General features: G+C 48.3%; 1 protein-coding gene across 4 annotated transcripts in view; it reads left to right on the top strand.

Moving 5' to 3' along the window:
• Positions 1-22,971, top strand: part of PDE11A (phosphodiesterase 11A) — a 1,092,065-nt gene that overhangs the window by 808,482 nt on the left and 260,612 nt on the right. The window lies entirely within an intron of this gene.

Here is a 22,971-nt window from a genome sequence, read left to right on the forward strand (position 1 = left end):
TTCAGACAACCCTCCACATGTTTATCCGTAGGCTCTTTCAGAGACGTGACGGTAGTGACAGGCAGAGCTGAGGAAACCACCATCCTTGCCACATGCGATTCCACTGGAGGAGGTGTCTCCCAATTTTTAGACAGCTCTGGCGCAAGGGGATAGCGAGCAAGCAGCTTCTTGTGAGGCACAAACTTCTTACCTGGATTTTTCCCAGGATTCCTGATGTATATCAACCAGGTGATCAGAGTGAGGTAAAACTTTTTAACCACATTCTGACGCTTGAATCTATCTGGTTTCTTAGGAGGAACGGATGGCTTGGGATCATCCGTAATAGCCTCCAATAGATCAGGAACATCCACTTGTGAACTACTATCCCCATCAGTATTATCAGTGTCAGAATCTGTGGGGTCAGTGTAAACGCCATCCTCATCAGACGAGGTGTCAGTGACAGCAGTGGATTGTGAGGAAGTAATGGCCCACTTAGAGTACTCCTTGGTCTTAGGCGGGCGAGGGTTAGACTTTTTAGTAGTCAGGGACTGGTTTATAACTGAGTGAACCATCTGCCGCAGGGACCATATACGGTTGGACCGGCATAGGAGGTCCCATAGGGGTCGTTAGTTTAGTAACTAGCGTATTCAGTAGCGTAGAGACGGTAGTCCACGGCGGGTCATTCTGGACCCCCGTTGCTATAGTCCCACTTGGGGGCAAGGAGCCCCCAGAACCAGAGCCCTCAACTGCTGTAATTTCCTCAAAAGTATCTGTGGCCTCAGCACCACTACCAGTGTGTTCAGCCCCAGAACCGTTACCCTCATAAGCAGACATGTTATAACTTGCAGTATAAGGTAACATAGTACAAATTGTCAGCAGCACAATACCTGCCCCAAACCCCTGCACAGTGTTGTCAGCACAAACAGGGATTCAGGAGAGATATGGTGACTAAAATCACAGAGAAAAATACAATTACAGTATATCTTGTGAATATCCTATATTACAGTATTATAAACCTAATGCACCTAGCCCCCTCAGGTTATAGAATATAGGGATAGCAAGCTGAGTGAGAGACACGAAATGGAGGTCACACAGCAAGCCAATGCACACACATATAGTCACCGTTTGTACAATGCAGAAGTTATGACAAGCAATAATACTGCACTGGACTAGCTTATATATAGAGGCACAGCGCTATCAGGCGGCTTTACAAAGGAGGATTTGCCCAAGCAGTCCCAGGAACAGTGTAGCTGGGGAAATGGCGCCCAAACACTGACAGGGAGTGAGGGAGAGACAGATATGCAGCTCCAGGGCGGGAACATTTACTGTAAATGGCGCCCTGGGGCTGGGGGAGGGGCTCCAGGTCTAAGCCTTATCCCCTCTGCTGGCAAAACCACCTGGTACTGCGGGCTACTTGTAAAAAGGTTTAGAGAGAAAACCTGACCTGCACCCATGCCCTGGTGATCTAGTGGGATCGCCTGTATGCCACGGTGTCCACCGCCAGCGCGCGCGACCCACCTCCAACCGGCTGCGCCGGATCACGATAAAGTGCGGGTCCCGTGAGCGGGACCCACTTACCTCCTCCCGAAGTGCGGCCACGCGATCCCAGAGAGCCCCAGCCGTGTGTGACTGACTTGGAAGAAAACAGGAGCCTCCTGCTGTAGGTACCTGGCAACCAGGGCGCGGGAGTGTACAGCGCCGCTGGGGGAGAGATGGAGCTGCAGCAGGTGATGTCTACTGACATCTAACATAATCTGTGCCTCTGCTGCAGCCCTTGTAGTCTTCTTTTTTCCTCAGAAAAGCTTTTTCTAGAGCTGCTGTGAGCAGCCCTTCCTGTTACATGCTTGCACTGCAAGCACCAACTACAAACTGAGCTCCTGTGCACGGAGGCGGGGTGATATAGGAGGCAGCGCTATGCATCTTGGGAAGAAGGTCAAAGCTTTTGAGCCTGTTGGTGCTTCGGATCAAGATCCTACTCTACACCCCAATGTCTATCCTTGTGGAGCCCAGTGTACCCCGCAGCGGAAATCTAAATTGCAGTGTAAAAATAAAGCAGGCAGTATTTACTCTGCACAGAAACAAAATAACCCACCCAAAACTAACTCTCTCTGCAAATGTTATATCTGCCACACCTGCAGTGCTGCAGCACACAACAAACATTAAATACAGTACATACAGTGCTTCCGGAAAGTATTCACAGCACTTCACTTTTTCCACATTATGTTATGTTACAGCCTTGTTCCAAACTGGAATAAATTAATTTTTTCCCTCAAAATTCTAAGCACAATACCCCATAATGACAACGTGAAAATTATTTTTTTGAGATTTTTGCAAATTTATTAAAAATAAAAACTAAGAAATCACATGTACATAAGTACATGGAGCTCAAAATTTAGCTCAGGTGCATCCTGTTTCCACTGATCATCCTTGAAATGTTCCTACAGCTTAATTGGAGTCCACCTGTGGTAAATTCAGTTGTTTGGATATGATTTGGAAAGGCACACACCTGTCTATATAAGGTCCCACACTTGACAGTGCATGTCTGAGCACATAATAAAGCATGAAGTCAAAGGAATTGTCTGTAGACCTCCGAGACTGGGAAAGGGTACAGAAAAATATCTGTTGCTTTGAAGGACCTAATGAGCACAGTGGCCTCCATCATCCATAAATGGAAGAAGTTCATAACCACCAGGACTCTTCCTAGAGCTGGCCGGCCATCTAAACTGAGTGATCGGGCGAGAAGAGCCCTAGTCAGGGAGGTGACCAAGAACCCGATGGTCACTCTGTGAGAGCTACAGCAATCCTCTGTGGAGAGAGGAGAACCTTCCAGGAGGACAACCATCTCTGCAGCAATCCACCAATCAGGCCTGTAGTAGAGTGGCCAGATGGAAGCCACTCCTTAGTAAAAAGCACATGGCAGCCCGCCCGGAGATTGCCAAAATGCACCTGAAGGACTCTCAGACCATGAGAAACAAAATTCTCTGGTCTGATGAGACAAAGATTAAACTCATTGGCGTGAATGCCAGGCTTCATGTTTGGAGGAAACCAGGCACCGCTCATCACCAGGCCAATACCATCCCTACAGTGAAGCATGGTAGTGGCAGCATCATGCTGTGTGGATATTTTTCAGTGACAGGAACTGGGAAACTAGTCAGGATAGAGCATGGGTGAGGAACCTCTGGCCCGCGGGCCTTATACAGCCCACATAGACAGTTTGCCGGGCCGGCCCAGCCAGGCTACAGTACCGCCGGAGAGGCGAGAGGAGGGAGAGATGGCCTTCAGCGGAGAGGACGGAGGCGGACGCTGGGCAACCTGACAACCACATGCGCGGGAGGGGGGGTCTGGCGCTGTGGTGGGACTCATAGAGGACAGAGGTCAGGAGGAGGGTCAATGGGAGCCTCCCTAGTCATCTCTCCCTGCTCTTCCTCTCTTGAGTCTTACGCAGGAGAATTGGGAATGGGGGAGCATGGCTGAGACAACGCAGTGTCCCGAGTGTCCGCAGTGGTGAGGAGGCAGAACGAGTGCGGAGGGGGAAAACTACGGGGAGCCGGCCAGTGGGAGGAGGGCGGTTACCATGGAGAAGGCAACCAAGAGGGCAGTGCGATCTTGGCTAGGAGGAACAACACTGCAGCACCCAGACTGAGCCATGCTGCCATCAATGTGTGGGGTAATGTGAATTTGGCTCAAACTGTGTGGGGTAATGTGAATTTTGGCTCATACTGTGTGGTGCAATGTGAATTTGGCTCAAACTATGTGGGGTAATGTGAATTTTGGCTCATACTCTGTGGCGCAATGTGAATTTGGCTCATACCGTATTGGGTAATGTACATTTTGGCTTACACTGTGTGGTACAATGTGAATTTGGCATATACTGTGTGGCATAATGTGAATTTGGCTCATACTGTGTGGCGTAATGTGAATTTGGCTCATACCGTGTGGTGTAATGTGAATTTGGCTCATACTGTGTGGTGTAATGTGAATTTGGCTCAAACTGTATGGGGTAATGTGAATTTGGCTCATACTTTGTGACGTGATGTGAATTTGGCTCAAACTGTGTGAGGTAATGTGAATTTTGTCTCATACTGTGTGGCGCAATGTGAATTTGGCTCAAACTATGTGGGGTAATATGAATTTTGGCTCATACTCTGTGGCGCAATGTGAATTTGGCTCATACTGTGTGGCGTAATGTGAATTTGGCTCATACCATATTGGGCAATGTACATTTTGGCTTATACTGTGTGGTACAATGTGAATTTGGCATATACTGTGTGGCATAATGTGAATTTGGCTCATACTGTGGGGCGCAATGTGAATTTGGCTCATTCTGTTTGGCGTAATGTGAATTTGTCTCATTCTGTGTGGCACAATGTGAATTTGGCTCATACTGTGTGGCGTAATGTGAATTTGGCTCATACTGTGTGGGGTAATGTACATTTCGGCCCATACTGTGTGGGGTAATGTGAATTTAGCTCATACTGTGTGGCGTAATGTGAATTTTGTCTCATACTGTGTGGCGTAATGTGAATTTCGGCTAATACTGTGTGGCATAATGTGAATTTTGGCTCATACTGTGTGGTGTAATGTGAATTCCGCCTCATACTGTGTGGCTCAATGTGAATTTGGCTCATACTGTATTGGGTAATGTACATTTCGGCTTATACTGTGTGGCGCAATGTGAATTTGGCATATACCATGTGGCATAATGTGAATTTGGCTCATACTGTGTGGGGTAATGTACATTTCAGCTCATACTGTGTGGGGTAATGTGAATTTAGCTCATACTGTGTGGCGTAATGTGAATTTTGTCTTATACTGTATGGCGTAATGTGAATTTCGGCTCATGCTGTGTGGCATAATGTGAATTTTAGCTCATACTGTGTGGCGTAATGTGAATTTGGCTCATACTGTGTGGTGTAATGTGAATTTGCACTATTATGTGGCCACGCCCCTTCCCCATGAAGCCATGCCCCTAAATTTTTGCTGCGTGCCTTTGGAATATGGGAGGGGGAGCACCAATTCATTTTCTGCCGGAGTGCGCCAAAATGTCTAGTTACAGCTCTGGTGCAGAGTGTCCTGTATGCTACATAGTCCATCAGAATTGTCACCGCCTCCAAGCGGCGTTACAAGGGGGCATATCTACAGAGGAGAAAACATACTGGGAGCATATCTACAGGGGCATGCTAATTTTTAAGTTGATCATTTTTGTATGGCCATGAAGGATTTTATAAATATCCAAATGGCCCATGGTAGAAAAAAAGGTTCCTCACCCCTGGGATAGAGGGAAAGATGAATGCAGCAATGTACAGAGACATCCTGGATGAAAACCTGCTCCAGAACGCTCTTCACCTCAGACTGGGGTGACGGTTCATCTTTCAGCAGGGCAACGACCCTAAGCACACAGCCAAGATATCAAAGGAGTGGCTTCAGGACAACTCTGTGAATGTCCTTGAGTGGCCCAGCCAGAGCCCAGATTTGAATCCGATTGAACATCTCTGGAGAGATCTGAAAATGGCTGTGCACCAACGCTTCCCATTCAAACTAATGGAGCTTGAGAGGTGCTGCAAAGAGGAATGGGCGAAACTGCCCAAAGATAGGAGTGCCAAGCTTGTGGCATCATATTGAGAAAGACTTGAGGCTGTAATTGCTGCCAAACGTGCATCAACAAAATATTGAGCAAAGGCTGTGAATACTTATGTACATGTGATTTCTTTTATTGTTTTATTTCTAATAAATTAGCAAAAATCTAAAAAAACTTTTTTCACGTTGTCATTATGGGGTATGGGCCCTCATTCCGAGTTGTTCGCTCGCAAGCTGCTTTTAGCAGCTTTGCACACGCTAAGCCGCCGCCTACTGGGAGTGAATCTTAGCATCTTAAAATTGCGAACGAAAGATTCGCAATATTGCGATAAGACATCTCTGTGCAGTTTCTGAGTAACTCGAGACTTACTCGGCATCTGCGATCAGTTCAGTGCTTGTCGTTCCTGGTTTGACGTCACAAACACACCCAGCGTTCGCCCAGACACTCCTCCGTTTCTCCAGCCACTCCCGCGTTTTTCCCAGAAACGGTAGCGTTTTTTCACACACTCCCATAAAACGGCCTGTTTCCGCCCAGAAACACCCACTTCCTGTCAATCACATTACGATCACCAGAACGATGAAAAAGCCGCGAGTAAAATTCCTAACTGCATAGCAAATTTACTTGGCGCAGTCGCAGTGCGAACATTGCGCATGCGCACTAAGCGGAAAAACGCTGCGATGCGAAGAAATTTACCGAGCAAACAACTCGGAATGACCCCCATTGTGTGTAGAATTTTGAGGGGGGAAAAATAATTTATTCCAGTTTGGAATAAGGCTGTAACATAAAAAAATGTGGAAAAAGTAAAGCGCTGTGAATACTTTCCAGATGCACTGTATTTTTTCAAACCCCCAGCAACTGACATCGGGCAAAGCATTTGAAACTGTGACGAAGCGCCGATTTGTCCTTTTAAAAGAATGGCATTGCAGTGGACATTTTAGCCATGTGAGTCAGGGTGTCTGAAAATACTTTTTCCATGTTCTTTATCAAGATCTCCATTTGGACTGAAAGGCATAGCCTGAAAATTCTTTCAGGAGCACATTTAGGACCCAGTGTCAATACAAACATGTTGCAAATGACAGGTGGCACGCAGCCCAAAAAAACCAGAATCAACCTTTTCTGCCAGTACATAAATAATATGTTACATTTATTGGAAATATGTGTGTACAGTCTTAATAATTTGTCAGAGGTTCTGTACACACCAGCGGATGCCCTAAGACAACTAATAGCCCAGTTGTTTGACCAGTAGAGTGGTTTATTGAAGGAATAATGGGTACAGCCGTACTTACTATTATGCACACTAGTTGAATAGAGTTGAGCTTTAGCCGAGCTGTGTGTCATACAGCTCACCAGCCGGTGAGTGTATGCAGCTTGCGGGTAGTTGTGCAGGACCACTGGAAACGCTTGTGACAACGGGTAATCGCAGGTCTCATCTGAGCTGTGTGGAAGACTACTGTCTCCCACTGTGGTGCTCTAACACAGTGACAAGATGGCACCTGCATGCGCAGTGCATAGGTTGGCAGCCATCTTGGTGCAGAGAATGAAGGATGGAGCAGAGTTCCTGGAAGAACAATATGGAGTCTGCGCAGTAGCGCACTTATCTTTCAATAACATGTGTACGGTAATAACCTTACTAGGAGCAGTTTTCTTATTCTGCTCCTGAGCACTAGCTCTTAGGACAAAGCTTAGTTCTGTCTTTCCCACTGTACACAACCTGTCACTTATTGGGGTATACAAACTTAATCAGGTTCCTTGCAGGGGCATAGCCAGAACTTTGTGGGCCCCATAGCAACATTTTGAAGGGGCCCCTTCCCCAGTGCTTCTAGAGAGACACTTCTCCACAGCAGTTGTTAATTGTATGCCCCATAATAGAGCCCTTGTTCATTTTCTCAACCGTAGTAGTGCCTTAGTTAATGTTATGCCCCATAGCAGTGCCCTAGTTCATTTTGTATAAACCATAGTAGTGCCCACCATGACATACAGTGCCCCCAGTTCATATTATGCCACATTACAGTGCCCCAGTTCATATTATATAACATTATAATGCCCTCCAGTATATTTTATACCACATTACAAATGAGCAGGTCCAGGGGCGTAACTAGTAATATGGCAGTGTCACGATCCATGCAGTTTCTCCTCCATGCCTGGGGTGGCGCTCTCTGCTCTAGTGCTCAGCACTCTGCCCTGTATCTGCAGCTTGGTAATTAGCTGTTACCACAGCTGTGAGCAGCACCTGAACTCACTATATAGGCCAGCCACACAGGCTCCCAGTTGCCAGTTCATTGTGTCAAGGTTGTCTCAGTTCCTGTTCTTGGTTATGCTGGTCTCTACTGCTAAAACCATCCATAGTACTGCCAGGCTCTAACAGCTATCCTGTGTAGCTACTCTGCTACAGTGCAATCCTGTTATCCTGCTCCGTTGCATAGTACAGTGCTGTCCTGTGATCCTGCTACAGTGCAATCCTGTTGTCCTGGTATGTTGCATACTCTACCACAGTGCTATCCTGTGATCCTGCTACAGTGAAATCCTGTTATCCTGCTACGTTGCATACTCTACTACAGTGCTATCCTGTGATCCTGCTACAGTGCAATCCTGAAATCCTACTATGTTGCATACTCTACTCCAGTGCTATCCTGTGGTCCTGCTACAGTGCAATCCTGTTATCCTGCTACGTTGCATACTCTACTACAGTGCTATTCTGTGAACCTTCTTCAGTGCTATCCTGCAATGCCGCATCTCCGCTAAAGTGCATCTAGCTACGGTGCTAACCTTCTACAGTGCAACCCTGCATTCTCTGCTCAAGTGCATCCTGCTATGGTGCTAACCTTCTACAGTGCAATCCTGCAACCCTACATTCTCTTGTCAAGTGCATCCTGCTACGTTGCTAACCTTCTACAGTGCAATCCTGCATTCTCTGCTCAAGTGCATCCAGCTACGGTGCTAACCTTCTACAGAACAATCCTATTACAGTGTCTATACAGTCTACAGTGTTACAAGTGCCTTCACAGTCCACAGTGTCTCTGTGTTTCCTCAGTCCCCAGTATCACAAGTGAGTTTCCAATCCCAGCATCACAAGTGTGTTCTCTAGTATCCAGTACTGCCAAGTACTTCCCAGACTCCCAGCATTGCAAGTGCAATTTCAGTTCTCCCTTTCCTTTTGTATTCTCCAATCATTCCTGGTTATTACTTATTGTTTACAGTTGCACACTGCTTTACCCTGTATAAATAAACCTGCTATTGTACCGAGAACATCAGTCCCTGTGAATATGTTCCTACAGAGGGAATTCCAAACAGATTCTGACAGGTAGGCCCCAAGAAAAAAGTTTGTAAGGGCCCCTATGTATCACCCAGTGGTGAAAAATGTATATAACACATGTAGTTTTAACAGGGAAGGTGGCCCTTCTCAGCTCTGGCCCAGTAGCAGCTGCACTCCCTGCACATATGGTAGCAACGCCCTACGAGCCAAAATCGCCATGGTAGCGGCTCTTGATCCCAAGAGACCGATATCTTTCATGGATTCTAGCATGTACGCAGCCGCGTCCTTGATATGACCTAACGTTAGGAGTATCGCGTCTATCTATCGTGTCGATGTCTGATGACAAGTTTTCTGACCACTTTTCTATAGCACTACTCACCCACGCACAGGCAATGGTAGGCCTGAGTAGTGTCCCATTGGTCAAATAAATAGATTTCAGCGTAGTCTCTAACTTGTGGTCTGCCGGCTCCTTTAGTGAAGCCGTCCCAGGCGCAGGGAGAATCACCTTTTTTGTAAATCTTGACAGAGCACTGTCTAAAATGGGGGGTGACTCCCACCTTTTCCTGTCCTCTGCAGGAAAGGGGTAAGCCACCTGAATCCTTTTGTGAATCTGGAATTTCTTCTCAGGGTTCTCCCTCAAAGAGTCCGTTTAGTTCATAAAATGAAGGGAAAGTTACATTAGGTTTCTTCTCTTTATTAAAGTAAGCAGGGCCGGTGCAAGGTTTCTCAGCACCCTAGGCAAGTAGTCAGCAGCCCCCCCCCCCCCCCCCGCCAAAATACAGAGCCCTCAGGCAAAATTTAGAGATAGGATATTAGGGTTGTTTAGCAGTTTGTGTTAAGGCAGAGGATCCCAAACGCGGTCCTCGAGGCACCTCAACAGTCCAGGTGTTAGGTATATCCATGGCTCAGCACAGATGGTTAAATCAAATTCACTTAGGTGCTAATTAAGTCACCTCTGGCCAAGCAGGCCTTCAGTGTAGTTTACCACACCTTATACACATTTTGCACCACAATAGTAGGACCCCTTATACTTTCTAGTACTGGTGCCCCTTTCACATTATACCACACACTTTGAGCCAAAAATCACATTATAGCACCCAGTATGAGCCGAAATTCACAATATAGCACACAGTATGAGCCGAAATTCACAATATAGCACACAGTATGAGCCGAAATTCACTTTATAGCACACAGTATGAGCCGAAATTCACATTATAGCACACGGTATGAGCCGAAATTCACATCATAGCACACTGTATGAGCCGAAAATCACATTATAGCACACGGTATGAGCCGAAAATCACATTATAGTACACGGTATGAGCCGAAAATCACATTATAGCACACAGTATGAGCCGAAATTCACAATATAGCACACAGTATGAGACAAAATTCACAATATAGCACACAGTATGAGCCTAAAATCACATTATAGCACACAGTATGAGCCGAAAATCACATTATAGCACACAGTATGAGACGAAATTCACTTTATAGCACACAGTATAAGCCGAAAATCACATTTTAGCACACAGTATGAGCCAAAAATCACATTATAGCACACAGTATGAGCCGAAATTCACTTTATAGCACACAGTATGAGCCGAAAATCACATTATAGCACACGGTATGAGCCGAAAATCACATTATAGCACACGGTATGAGACGAAATTCACATTATAGCACACGGTATGAGCCGAAAATCACTTTATAGCACACGGTATGAGCCGAAAATCACATTATAGCACACGGTATGAGCCGAAAATCACATTATAGCACACGGTATGAGACGAAATTCACATTAGAGCACACAGTATGAGCCGAAAATCACATTATAGCGCACACAGTATGAGACGAAATTCACATTATGCCATATGGAATGAGCCGAAATTCACATTATGCCACACACATAGCCACATATCTACATACTCACAGCCACATACAGTATACTCACATGCATATATATATTTACACACACAGCCACATTTTCACACATACACTGTCCCTACCCTGACACTCTCCTCCATCAGTTACCCTCTGCTCACCAGTTGCCAGGGGTGTCAGCATACGGAAGCCAGGCAGCTGTGCTGTGGAGCGGGAGCCGGCCACCGGAGTTGTTATCAAAGAAAGAGAAAGCCGGGCAGCGGAGCTGTCAGGGGGGCAGGAGCCGAAGCCTTCGCGTAATCATGCTGCATGCGGGAGCTGAACATTGCAGCCGCACTTGTCAGGGCTCAGGGCCGGGTGCCGGGCACTGTACTATTTCAAATCTGCCGCGGACCGGCAGCCAATCAGGAGCTGCTGCTACTGATTGGCTGTCGGTCTGCGGCAGATTCGAAATAGTAATGCCGCGGTCAACTTGCTGCGGCAGGGGACAGTGTTCGAAGAAGTGCCGGTATACCAAACCATAGTATACCGGCCCACTTCAGGCACTGTAATATATATATATATATATATATATATATATATAGAACAGAATTGAAACTGTGGCAGTCGGAGTCGTTTAAAACGAGCAAAGTGTAGTCAAAAAAATGTACATCACATAGTCCAATGTTTTGGGGTGTCTAACTCCTTTTTCACACCTTGACAAAGGGGTTAGGCATCCCGAAATGTTGGACTATGTGATGTACATTTTTTTGACTATACTTTGTTCGTTTTAAAACGACTCTGAGTGCCGCAGTGTCAATTCAATATACTATCTTCCTCACTGAGGGCACCGGGGCCAATCAACATCTAAAACGGAGTGCCGGGCTGATTGTAAAAAAAAAATATATATATAGCTCACTCCTAACCCTAACCACCCCCTTTCTGCAGCCAAAACCTCCACAGGTGTGCCTATTGCCTAACCCTCCCCCCACAGCCTACACTTAACCTAAACGTCCCACACCACGGCGGTCACGGTGTGAGAGCTCAATCCCGGCTGCACGGAGGACACAGGTGCAGGCCAGGGAGAGCAGACGCCGGACGCTGCCAGGAAGCAATGTATGGCGCGGCGATTGGCTGTCCCTCCCTGCACTGCTACTGAGTTCCGAGGTGAGGACAGGCGGAGGGAGGCGTACGGAGGGCGGGGGTGGGGAAGCCCTCTCCACGTCGGGTGAAGGTACCGCCGAACTCCTCCTCCCCCCCGTCTCGAGCAGCTTTGTTTTCTCCGGCGCAAGAGGGGGAGGTTGTAATAGCTTATCTGACACCGTGTTAACGGGTAGCGCCGTAGCGGTTGTCTGACATCCCAATTTTTTATTTTATTTTTTGCTGCACCCAGCGCCGCCTTTCAAGTGCTGCCGCCCATAGGCAGCTGCCTAAAGCTGCCTAATGGTGGCGCCGGCCCTGAAAGTAAGCATTTTCCTGTGGTAAAGGAGGGGGCTCCGTAACCTCTAACACCTCCCTTATAGCAACAATCATGTATTGAATGTTTTTTGCCAATTTTGGATCAATTCCCCTGGAATCACTAATGTCGACACAGGAATCAGAGTCCGTGTCGGTATCAGTTTGTACTACTTGTACAAATTACCTTTTTTGTGAACCAGAGGGGTCCCCTGTGGATGAAAAGGCAGAACTATGAAAAATCACATCTTCCACGGATTTTCTCCAGTTTTCTGCATGAGACTCAGATTTATCACACTATCACGTAATTCTTTCACCCATTCAGGCTCGTGGTGCGATGGGAGTGCTACCACATTACATCCTTGTGTCCCTAAAATGTCTTCCCCTGGGGAAGAACTCTGCCTCAGACATGTTACACATGTGCAAAATCACATTACAGACACTCCGGGGCTACTGGAGACAGACCCACAGTAATATCTGTCAGAGGGACACAGAAAGGAATTTGCCAGTCCACAACTTGGCACCAAAATAACAAATCCCTGTGTATCGTATTTTATACACAGAGACCTTTCAAGCGCTTATATAATGCCAATAATAGGATTTAGCACCGAAATAATACAGCCAATTTAAAACAATAATTTAATTAACAGTAAAGAAAGCAGATGTTTAGAAGCTGCAATACAACCGATAGACTTCCTCATGTGTCTCCAATATAACACATACAATACAGATTAGGGTGCAGCTGCAGGTTTTGGTAAATAGCCAGAATGGTGACATATAGGTGATTTAGGGGTCTATTTACTAAGTCTTGGAGAGAGATAAAATAAGATTTTACTCACCGGTAAATCTATTTCTCGTAGTCCGTAGTAGATGCTGGGGACTCCGTAAGGACCATGGGGAATAGACAGGCTCCGCAGGAGACTGGGCACTCTAAAGAAAGATTTAGTACTATCTGGTGTGCACTGGCTCCTCCCTCTAAGCCCCTCCTCCAGACCTCAGTTAAGGAAACTGTGCCTGGAAGAGCAGACATTATAAGGAAAGGATTTTGGAATCCCGGGTAAGACTCATACCAGCCATACCAATCACACCGTATAACTTGTGATACACTTATCCAGTCAACAGTATGAACAACAACAGGGCATCAACAATGGATGCCAACATAACATAGGCCCTCATTCCGAGTTGTTCGCTCGGTAAATTTCATTGCATCGCAGCGATTTTACGCTTAGTGCGCATGCGCAATGTCCGCACTGCGACTGCGCCAAGTAAATTTGCTATGAAGTTAGGATTTTTACTCACGGCTTTTTCTTCGCTCAGGCGATCGTAGTGTGATTGACAGGAAATGGGTGTTTCTGGGCGGAAACAGGCCGTTTTATGGGCGTGTGGGAAAAAACGCTACCGTTTCCGGAAAAAACGCAGGAGTGGCCGGAGAAACGGAGGAGTGTCTGGGCGAACGCTGGGTGTGTTTGTGACGTCAAACCAGGAACGACAAGCACTGAACTGATCGCAGATGCCGAGTAAGTCTGAAGCTACTCAGAAACTGCTACGAGGTGTGTAAATAAGAATTTACTCACCGGTAATCCTATTTCTCGTAGTCCGTAGTGGATGCTGGGAACTCCGTAAGGACCATGGGGAATAGCGGGCTCCGAAGGAGGCTGGGCACTCCAGAAAGATCTTAGACTACCTGGTGTGCACTGGCTCCTCCCACTATGACCCTCCTCCAAGCCTCAGTTAGGTACTGTGCCCGGACGAGCGTACACAATAAGGAAGGATTTTGAATCCCGGGTAAGACTCATACCAGCCACACCAACCACACCGTACAACTCGTGATATGAAACACAGTTAACAGTATGAAACAATAGAGCCTCTCAACAGATGGCTCAACAATAACCCGATTTAGTTAACAATAACTATGTACAAGTATTGCAGATAAACCGCACTTGGGATGGGCGCCCAGCATCCACTATGGACTACGAGAAATAGAATTACCGGTGAGTAAATTCTTATTTTCTCTGACGTCCTAGTGGATGCTGGGAACTCCGTAAGGACCATGGGGATTATACCAAAGCTCCCAAACGGGCGGGAGAGTGCGGATGACTCTGCAGCACCGAATGAGAGAACTCCAGGTCCTCCTCAGCCAGGGTATCAAATTTATAGAATTTTGCAAAGGTGTTTGCCCCTGACCAAGTAGCAGCTCGGCAAAGTTGTAAAGCCGAGACCCCTTGGGCAGCCGCCCAAGATGAGCCCACCTTCCTTGTGGAATGGGCATTGACAGATTTTGGCTGTGGCAGGCCTGCCACAGTATGTGCAAGCTGAATTGTACTACAAATCCAACGAGCAATAGTCTGCTTAGAAGCAGGAGCACCCAGCTTGTTGGGTGCATACAGGATAAACAGCGAGTCAGATTTTCTGACTCCAGCCGTCCTGGAAACATATATTTTCAGGGCCCTGACAACGTCTAGCAACTTGGAGTCCTCCAAATCCTTAGTAGCCGCAGGCACCACAATAGGCTGGTTCAGGTGAAACGCTGACACCACCTTAGGGAGAAACTGGGGACGAGTCCTCAATTCTGCCCTATCCATATGGAAAATCAGATAAGGGCTTTTACATGATAAAGCCGCCAACTCTGACACTCGCCAGGCTGAAGCCAAGGCCAATAACATGACCACTTTCCACGTGAGATATTTCAGATCCACGGTTTTTAGTGGCTCAAACCAATGTGATTTTAAGAAACTCAACATCACGTTGAGATCCCAAGGTGCCACAGGAGGCACAAATGGGGGCTGAATATGCAGCACTCCTTTCACAAATGTCTGAACTTCAGGTACTGAAGCTAGTTCTTTTTGAAAGAAAATTGACAGAGCCGAGATCTGTACCTTAATGGAGCCCAGTTTTAGGCCCATATTCACTCCTGCTTGCAGGAAATGCAGAAATCGACCTAGTTGAAATTCCTATGTTGGGGCCTTTTTGGCCTCGCACCATGCAACATATTTCCGCCATATGCGGTGATAATGCTTTGCCGTAACATCTTTCCTGGCTTTAATAAGCGTAGGAATGACTTCCTCCGGAATGCCCTTTTCCTTCAGGATCCGGCGTTCAACCGCCATGCCGTCAAACGCAGCCGCGGTAAGTCTTGGAACAGACAGGGGCCCTGCTGCAGCAGGTCTTGTCTGAGCGGCAGAGACCACGGGTCCTCTGAGATCATCTCTTGAAGTTCCGGGTACCACGCTCTTCTCGGCCAATCCGGAACCACGAGAATTGTGCTTACTCCTCGCTTTCTTATTATTCTCAATACCTTTGGTATGAGAGGTAGAGGAGGGAACACATAAACTGACCGGTACACCCACGGTGTCACTAGAGCGTCCACAGCTATCGCCTGAGGGTCTCTTGACCTGGCGCAATACTTCTCTAGTTTTTTGTTTAGGCGGGACGCCATCATGTCCACCTGTGGACGACCCCATTGATTTACAATCATTTGGAAGACTTCTGGATGAAGTCCCCACTCTCCCGGGTGGAGGTCGTGCCTGCTGAGAAAGTCTGCTTCCCAGTTGTCCACTCCCGGGATGAACACTGCTGACAGTGCTAGTACATGATTCTCCGCCCATCGGAGAATTTTTGTGGCTTCTGCCATCGCCGTCCTGCTTCTTGTGCCGCCCTGTCGATTCACATGGGCGACTGCCGTGATGTTGTCTGACTGGATCAGCACCGGCTGGTGTAGGAGCAGGGATTTTGCTTGACTTAGGGCATTGTAAATGGCCCTTAGTTCCAGAATATTTATGTGAAGGGCAGTCTCCTGACTTGACCATAGTCCTTGGAAATTTCTTCCCTTTGTGACTGCCCCCCAGCCTCGTAGGCTGGCATCCGTGGTCACCAGGACCCAGTCCTGTATGCCGAATCTGCGGCCCTCCAGAAGATGAGCACTGTGCAGCCACCACAGAAGAGACACCCTGGTTCGTGGAGACAGGGTTATTAAACGATGCATCTGAAGATGCGATCCGGACCACTTGTCCAACAGGTCCCACTGAAAAATTCTGGCATGGAACCTGCCGAATGGAATTGCTTCGTAAGAAGCTACCATCTTTCCCAGGACCCGCGTGCAGTGATGCACCGATACCTGTTTTGGTTTTAGGAGGTCTCTGACTAGAGAAGACAACTCCCTGGCTTTCTCCTCCGGGAGAAACACTTTTTTCTGGGCCGTGTCCAGAATCATTCCCAGGAACATTAGACGTGTCGTGGGGACCAGCTGTGACTTTGGGATATTCAGAATCCAACCGTGCTGGCTCAGCACTTCCTGAGATAGTGCTACTCCCACTAACAACTGTTCCTTGGATCGTGCCTTTATTAGGAGATCGTCCAAGTATGGGATAATTAAAACTCCCTTTTTTCGAAGGAGTATCATCATTTCCGCCATAACCTTGGTAAATACCCTCGGTGCCGTGGAGAGTCCAAACGGCAGCGTCTGGAATTGGTAATGGCAATCCTGTACCACAAATCTGAGGTACTCCTGGTGAGAATTGTAAATGGGGACATGCAGGTAAGCATCCTTGATGTCCAGGGATACCATGTAATCCCCCTCGTCCAGGCTTGCAATAACCGCCCTGAGCGATTCCATCTTGAACTTGAATTTTTTTATGTATGTGTTCAAGGATTTCAAATTTAAAATGGGTCTCACCGAACCGTCCGGTTTCGGCACCACAAAAAGTGTGGAATAGTAACCCCGGCCTTGTTGAAGTAGGGGTACCTTGATTATCACTTGCTGGGAATACAGCTTGTGAATCGCTGCTAGCACCGCCTCCCTGTCTGAGGGAGCAATCGGCAAGGCGGATTTTAGGAAACGGCGGGGTGGAGTCGCCTCGAATTCCAGCCTGTATCCCTGAGATACTATTTGAAGGATCCAGGAATCCACCTGTGAGCGATCCCACTGATTGCTGAAATTCCTGAGGCGGGCCCCCACCGTACCTGGCTCCGCCTCTGAAGCCCCACCGTCATGCGGCGGACTTGGAAGAGGAAGCGGGGGAGGACTTTTGTTCCTGGGAACCTGCTGTTTGCTGCAGCCTTTTTCCCCTGCCTCTGCCTCTTGACAGAAAAGACCCTCCTTTTCCCCGCTTGTTTTTCTGGGACCGAAAGGACTGAACCTGATAAAATGGCGCCTTCTTAGGCTGTGAGGGGACATGGGGTAAAAATGCTGACTTCCCAGACGTTGCTGTGGAAACTAGGTCGGAGAGACCATCCCCAAATAATTCCTCCCCCTTATAAGGCAAAACTGCCATGTGCCTTTTGGAATCTGCATCTCCAGTCCACTGGCGAGTCCATAAGCATCTCCTAGCAGAGATGGATAATGCACTTACTTTAGATGCCAGCCGGCAGATTTTCCTCTGTGCATCTCTCATGTATAAGACTGAGTCTTTGATATGGTCAATTGTTAGCAGGATCGTGTCTCTGTCTAACGTGTCAATATTTTCTGACAGTTTATCTGACCACGCAGCGGCAGCACTGCACATCCATGCTGACGCAATAGCTGGTCTGAGTATAATGCCTGAGTGTGTATATACAGACTTCAGGATCGCCTCCTGCTTTCTATCAGCAGGTTCCTTAAGGGCGGCCGTATCCTGGGACGGTAGTGCCACCTTTTTAGACAAACGTGTGAGCGCTTTATCCACCCTCGGGGGTGTTTCCCAACGTAACCTATCCTCTGGCGGGAAAGGGAACGCCATTAGTAGCTTCTTAGGAATTACCAATTTCTTATCAGGGGAAGCCCACGCTTCTTCACACACTTCATTTAATTCATCTGACGGGGGAAAAACTACAGGTAGTTTTTTCTCCCCAAACATAATACCCTTTTTTGTGGTACCTGGATGTAAATCAGAAATATTTAACACCTCTTTCATTGCCTCAATCATGCAGTGAATGGCCTTAACGGGCATTAAATTTGACTCATCGTCGTCGACACTGGTGTCAGTATCCGTGTCGACATCTACTTGTGCCACCTGAGATAGCGGGCGTTTCAGAGCCCCTGATGACTTTTGAGACACCTGGACAGGCACGAGCTGAAGACTCGGCTGTCCCACAGTCGGCATGTCGTCAAATTTTTTATGTAAGGAGTCTATACGTGCACTCATTTCCTGCCATAATACCATCCACTCAGGTGTCTGACCCCCAGGGGGTGACATCCCTGCTAAAGGCATCTGCTCCTCCTCCACATCATTATCCTCCTCAAACATGTCGACACAGCCGTACCGACACACTCCACACACACAGGGAATGCTCAAACAGAGGACAGGACCCACAAAAGCCCTTTGGGGGGACAGAGTAAGAGTATGCCAGCACACACCAGAGCGCTATATATATATACAGGGACTAACTGAGTTATGTCCCTAATAGCTGCTTTTCAATATAATATACTGTATACAGTGCCAATTTTAATGCCCCCCCTCTCTTTTCCCTCTTACTGTACTGTAGAATTGCAGGGAAGAGCCAGGGAGCTTCCTTCCAGCCGAGCTGTGAGGGAAAAATGGCGCCAGTGTGCTGAGGAGATAGGCTCCGCCCCTTTTTCGCGGCGTATTCTCCCGCTTTTTATGGGATTCCCCCCCCCCCCCCCCAGCGCCCTGCACCCTCAGTGACCGGAGTGTGAAGTGTGTATGAGGAGCAATGGCGCACAGCTGCAGTGCTGTGCGCTACCTTGGTGAAGACAGGATGTCTTCATGCCGCCGATTTTCCGGACCATCTTCTTGCTTCTGGCTCTGTAAGGGGGACGGCGGCGCGGCTCCGGGACCGAACATCAAGGCTGGGCCTGCGGTCGATCCCTCTGGAGCTAATGGTGTCCAGTAGCCTAAGAAGCCCAATCCGGCTGCAAGCAGGCGAGTTCGCTTCTTCTCCCCTTAGTCCCTCGCTGCAGTGAGCCTGTTGCCAGCAGGTCTCACTGAAAATAACAAATTCTAAGACTATTACTTTCTAAGAGCTCAGGAGAGCCCCTAGTGTGCATCCAACCTCGGCCGGGCACGAAATCTAACTGAGGCTTGGAGGAGGGTCATAGTGGGAGGAGCCAGTGCACACCAGGTAGTCTAAGATCTTTCTGGAGTGCCCAGCCTCCTTCGGAGCCCGCTATTCCCCATGGTCCTTACGGAGTTCCCAGCATCCACTAGGACGTCAGAGAAATCGCAATATTGCGATTACTTCGTTCGCAATTTTAAGATGCTAAGATTCACTCCCAGTAGGCGGCGGCTTAGCGTGAGCAACTCTGCTAAAATCGCCTTGCGAGCGAACAACTCGGAATGACCTCCAAAACCCATTATTAAGCAATAACTATATACACGTATTGCAGAAAGTCCGCACTAGGGACGGGCGCCCAGCATCCACTACGGACTACGAGAAATAGATTTACCGGTGAGTAAAATCTTATTTTCTCTAACGTCCTAGTGGATGCTGGGGACTCCGTAAGGACCATGGGGATTATACCAAAGCTCCCAAACGGGCGGGAGAGTGCGGATGACTCTGCAGCACCGAATGGGCAAACTCAAGGTCCTCTTCAGCCAGGGTATCAAACTTGTAGAATTTTGCAAATGTGTTTGAACCCGACCAAGTAGCAGCTCGGCAAAGCTGTAAAGCCGAGACCCCTCGGGCAGCCGCCCAAGAAGAGCCCACCTTCCTTGTGGAATGGGCTTTCACTGATTTTGGATGCGGCAATCCAGCCGCAGAATGAGCCTGCTGAATCGTGTTACAGATCCAGCGGGCAACGGTTTGCTTTGAAGCAGGAGCACCCAACTTGTTGGGGGCATACAGGATAAACAGTGAGTCAGTTTTCCTGACTCCAGCCGTTCTGGCTACATAAACCTTCAAAGCCCTGACTACATCTAGTAACCTGGAATCCTCCAAGTCACGAGTAGCCGCAGGCACTACAATAGGTTGGTTCAAATGAAAAGATGACACCACCTTTGGCAGAAATTGGGGACAAGTCCGCAATTCTGCCCTGTCCATATGAAAAACCAGATAGGGGCTTTTACATGACAAAGCCGCCAATTCTGACACACGCCTAGCCGAAGCTAAGGCCAATAGCATGACCACCTTCCACGTGAGATACTTTAGCTCCACGGTCTTAAGTGGTTCAAACCAGTGGGATTTCAGGAAACCCAACACCACGTTGAGATCCCAAGATGCCACTGGTGGCACAAAAGGGGGCTGAATATGCAGCACTCCCTTAACAAACGTCTGAACTTCAGGAACAGACGCCAGTTCCTTTTGAAAGAAAATGGATAGGGCCGAAATCTGGACCTTTATGGATCCCAACTTCAAGCCCATAGTCACTCCAGACTGTAGAAAGTGCAGAAATCTGCCCAGTTGGAATTCCTCTGTAGGGGCCTTCCTGGCCTCACACCAAGCAACATATTTTCGCCATATGCGGTGATAATGCTTTGCTGTCACGTCCTTCCTAGCCTTTATCAGCGTAGGAATAACTTCCTCCGGAATGCCTTTTTCCGCTAGGATCCGGCGTTCAACTGCCATGCCGTCAAACGCAGCCGTGGTAAGTCTCGGAACAGGCAGGGCCCCTGTTGCAACAGGTCCTGTCTGAGAGGCAGAGGCCATGGGTCCTCTGTGAGCATTTCTTGCAGTTCCGGGTACCAAGACCTTCTTGGCCAATCCGGAACAATGAGTATTGTTCTCACTCCTCTTCTTCTTACGATTCTCAGCACCTTGGGTATGAGAGGAAGAGGAGGAAACACATAGACCGACTGTAACACCCACGGTGTTACCAGGGCGTCCACAGCTATCGCCTGAGGGTCTCTTGACCTGGCGCAATACCGTTGTAGCTTTTTGTTGAGACGGGACGCCATCATGTCTACCTGTGGCAGTTCCCATCGATTTGTAATCTGAATGAAGACTTCGTGGTGAAGTCCCCACTCTCCCGGGTGAAGGTCGTGCCCGCTGAGGAAGTCTGCTTCCCAGTTGTCCACCCCCGGAATGAACACTGCTGACAGTGCTTGCACGTGATTCTCCGCCCACCGAAGAATCCTGGTGGCCTCCGCCATCGCGACTCTGCTTCTTGTGCCGCCCTGGCGGTTTACATGAGCCACCGCGGTGATGTTGTCTGACTGAATCAGCACCGGTTGGTTGCGAAGCAGGGGCTCCGCTTGACTCAGGGCGTTGAATATGGCCCTTAGTTCCAGGATATTCATGCGCAGACAAGCCTCCTGACTTGACCATAACCCTTGGAAGTTTCTTCCCTGAGTGACTGCCCCCCACCCTCGGAGGCTCGCATCCGTGGTCACCAGGACCCAGTCCTGTATGCCGAACCTGCGGCCCTCGAGAAGGTGAGCACTCTGTAGCCACCACAGAAGAGACACCCTGGCCCTGGGGGACAGGGTGATCAGCCGATGCATCTGAAGATGCGATCCGGACCATTTGTCCAACAGATCCCATTGAAAGATCCTCGCATGGAACCTGCCGAAGGGAATGGCTTCGTACGATGCCACCATCTTTCCCAGGACTCGCGTGCAGTGATGCACCGACACCTGTTTCGGTTTTAAGAGGTCTCTGACTAGAGTCACAAGCTCTTGAGCCTTCTCCGTCGGGAGAAACACCTTCTTCTGGTCTGTGTCCAGAATCATGCCCAGAAAGGGCAGACGCGTCGTAGGAATCAGCTGCGACTTTGGGATATTCAGAATCCAGCCATGCTGTTGCAACACTTCCTGAGAGTGCGCTACGCTGATCTGCAACTGCTCCCTCGACCTCGCCTTTATGAGGAGATCGTCCAAGTATGGGATAACTGTGACTCCTTGCTTTCTCAGGATCACCATCATTTCTGCCATTACCTTGGTGAATATTCTCGGTGCCGTGGAGAGCCCAAACGGCAACGTCTGGAATTGGTAATGACAGTCCTGTACCACAAATCTGAGGTACTCCTGATGAGGCGGATAAATGGGGACATGCAAGTAAGCATCCTTGATGTCCAGAGACACCATAAAATGCCCCTCTTCCAGGCTTGCAATGACCGCTCTGAGCGATTCCATTTTGAACTTGAATCTTTTCAGATAAATGTTCAGGGACTTTAAATTTAATATAGGTCTGACCGAACCGTCCGGTTTCGGGAACCACAAACATTGTGGAATAGTATCCCTTTCCCTGTTGAAGAAGGGGAACCTTTATCACCACCTGCTGGAGAAATAGCTTGTGAATTGCCGCTACCACTACTTCCCTTTCTATGGGGGAAGCTGGCAGGGCCGATTTTAGGTAACGTTGAGGGGGCATCACCTCGAATTCCAGCTTGTATCCCTGAGACACAATCTGTATAGCCCAGGGATCCACCTGTGAGCGAACCCACTGGTGGCTGAAATGTCGGAGACGCGCCCCCACCGCTCCTGGCTCCACCCGTGGAGCCCCGGCGTCATGCGGTGGATTTAGTGGAAGCCGGGGAGGACTTCTGTTCCTGGGAACTAGCTGTAAGGTGCAGCTTTTTTCCTCTACCCCTGCCTCTAGCAAGAAAGGAAGCACCTCTGACCTTCTTGCTTCTTTGTGCGCGAAAGGACTGCATTTGGTAATACGGTGCTTTCTTAGGTTGTGAGGGAATATATGGCAAAAAGTTTGACTTCCCAGCAGTAGCTGTGGAAACAAGGTCCGAGAGACCGTCCCCAAACAATTCCTCACCCTTGTAAGGTAACACCTCCATGTGTTTTTTGGAGTCTGCATCACCTGTCCACTGCCGAGTCCACAGGACCCTCCTGGCAGAAATTGACATTGCATTCATTCTAGAGCCCAGTAGGCAAATGTCCCTCTGGGCATCCCTCATATATAGGACAGTGTCTTTTATATGCCCCAGGGTCAGCATAATGGTATCCCTGTCCAAGGTATC

This window comes from Pseudophryne corroboree, chromosome 7, assembly GCF_028390025.1.
Source record: "Pseudophryne corroboree isolate aPseCor3 chromosome 7, aPseCor3.hap2, whole genome shotgun sequence".
Classification (NCBI taxonomy): domain Eukaryota; kingdom Metazoa; phylum Chordata; class Amphibia; order Anura; family Myobatrachidae; genus Pseudophryne; species Pseudophryne corroboree.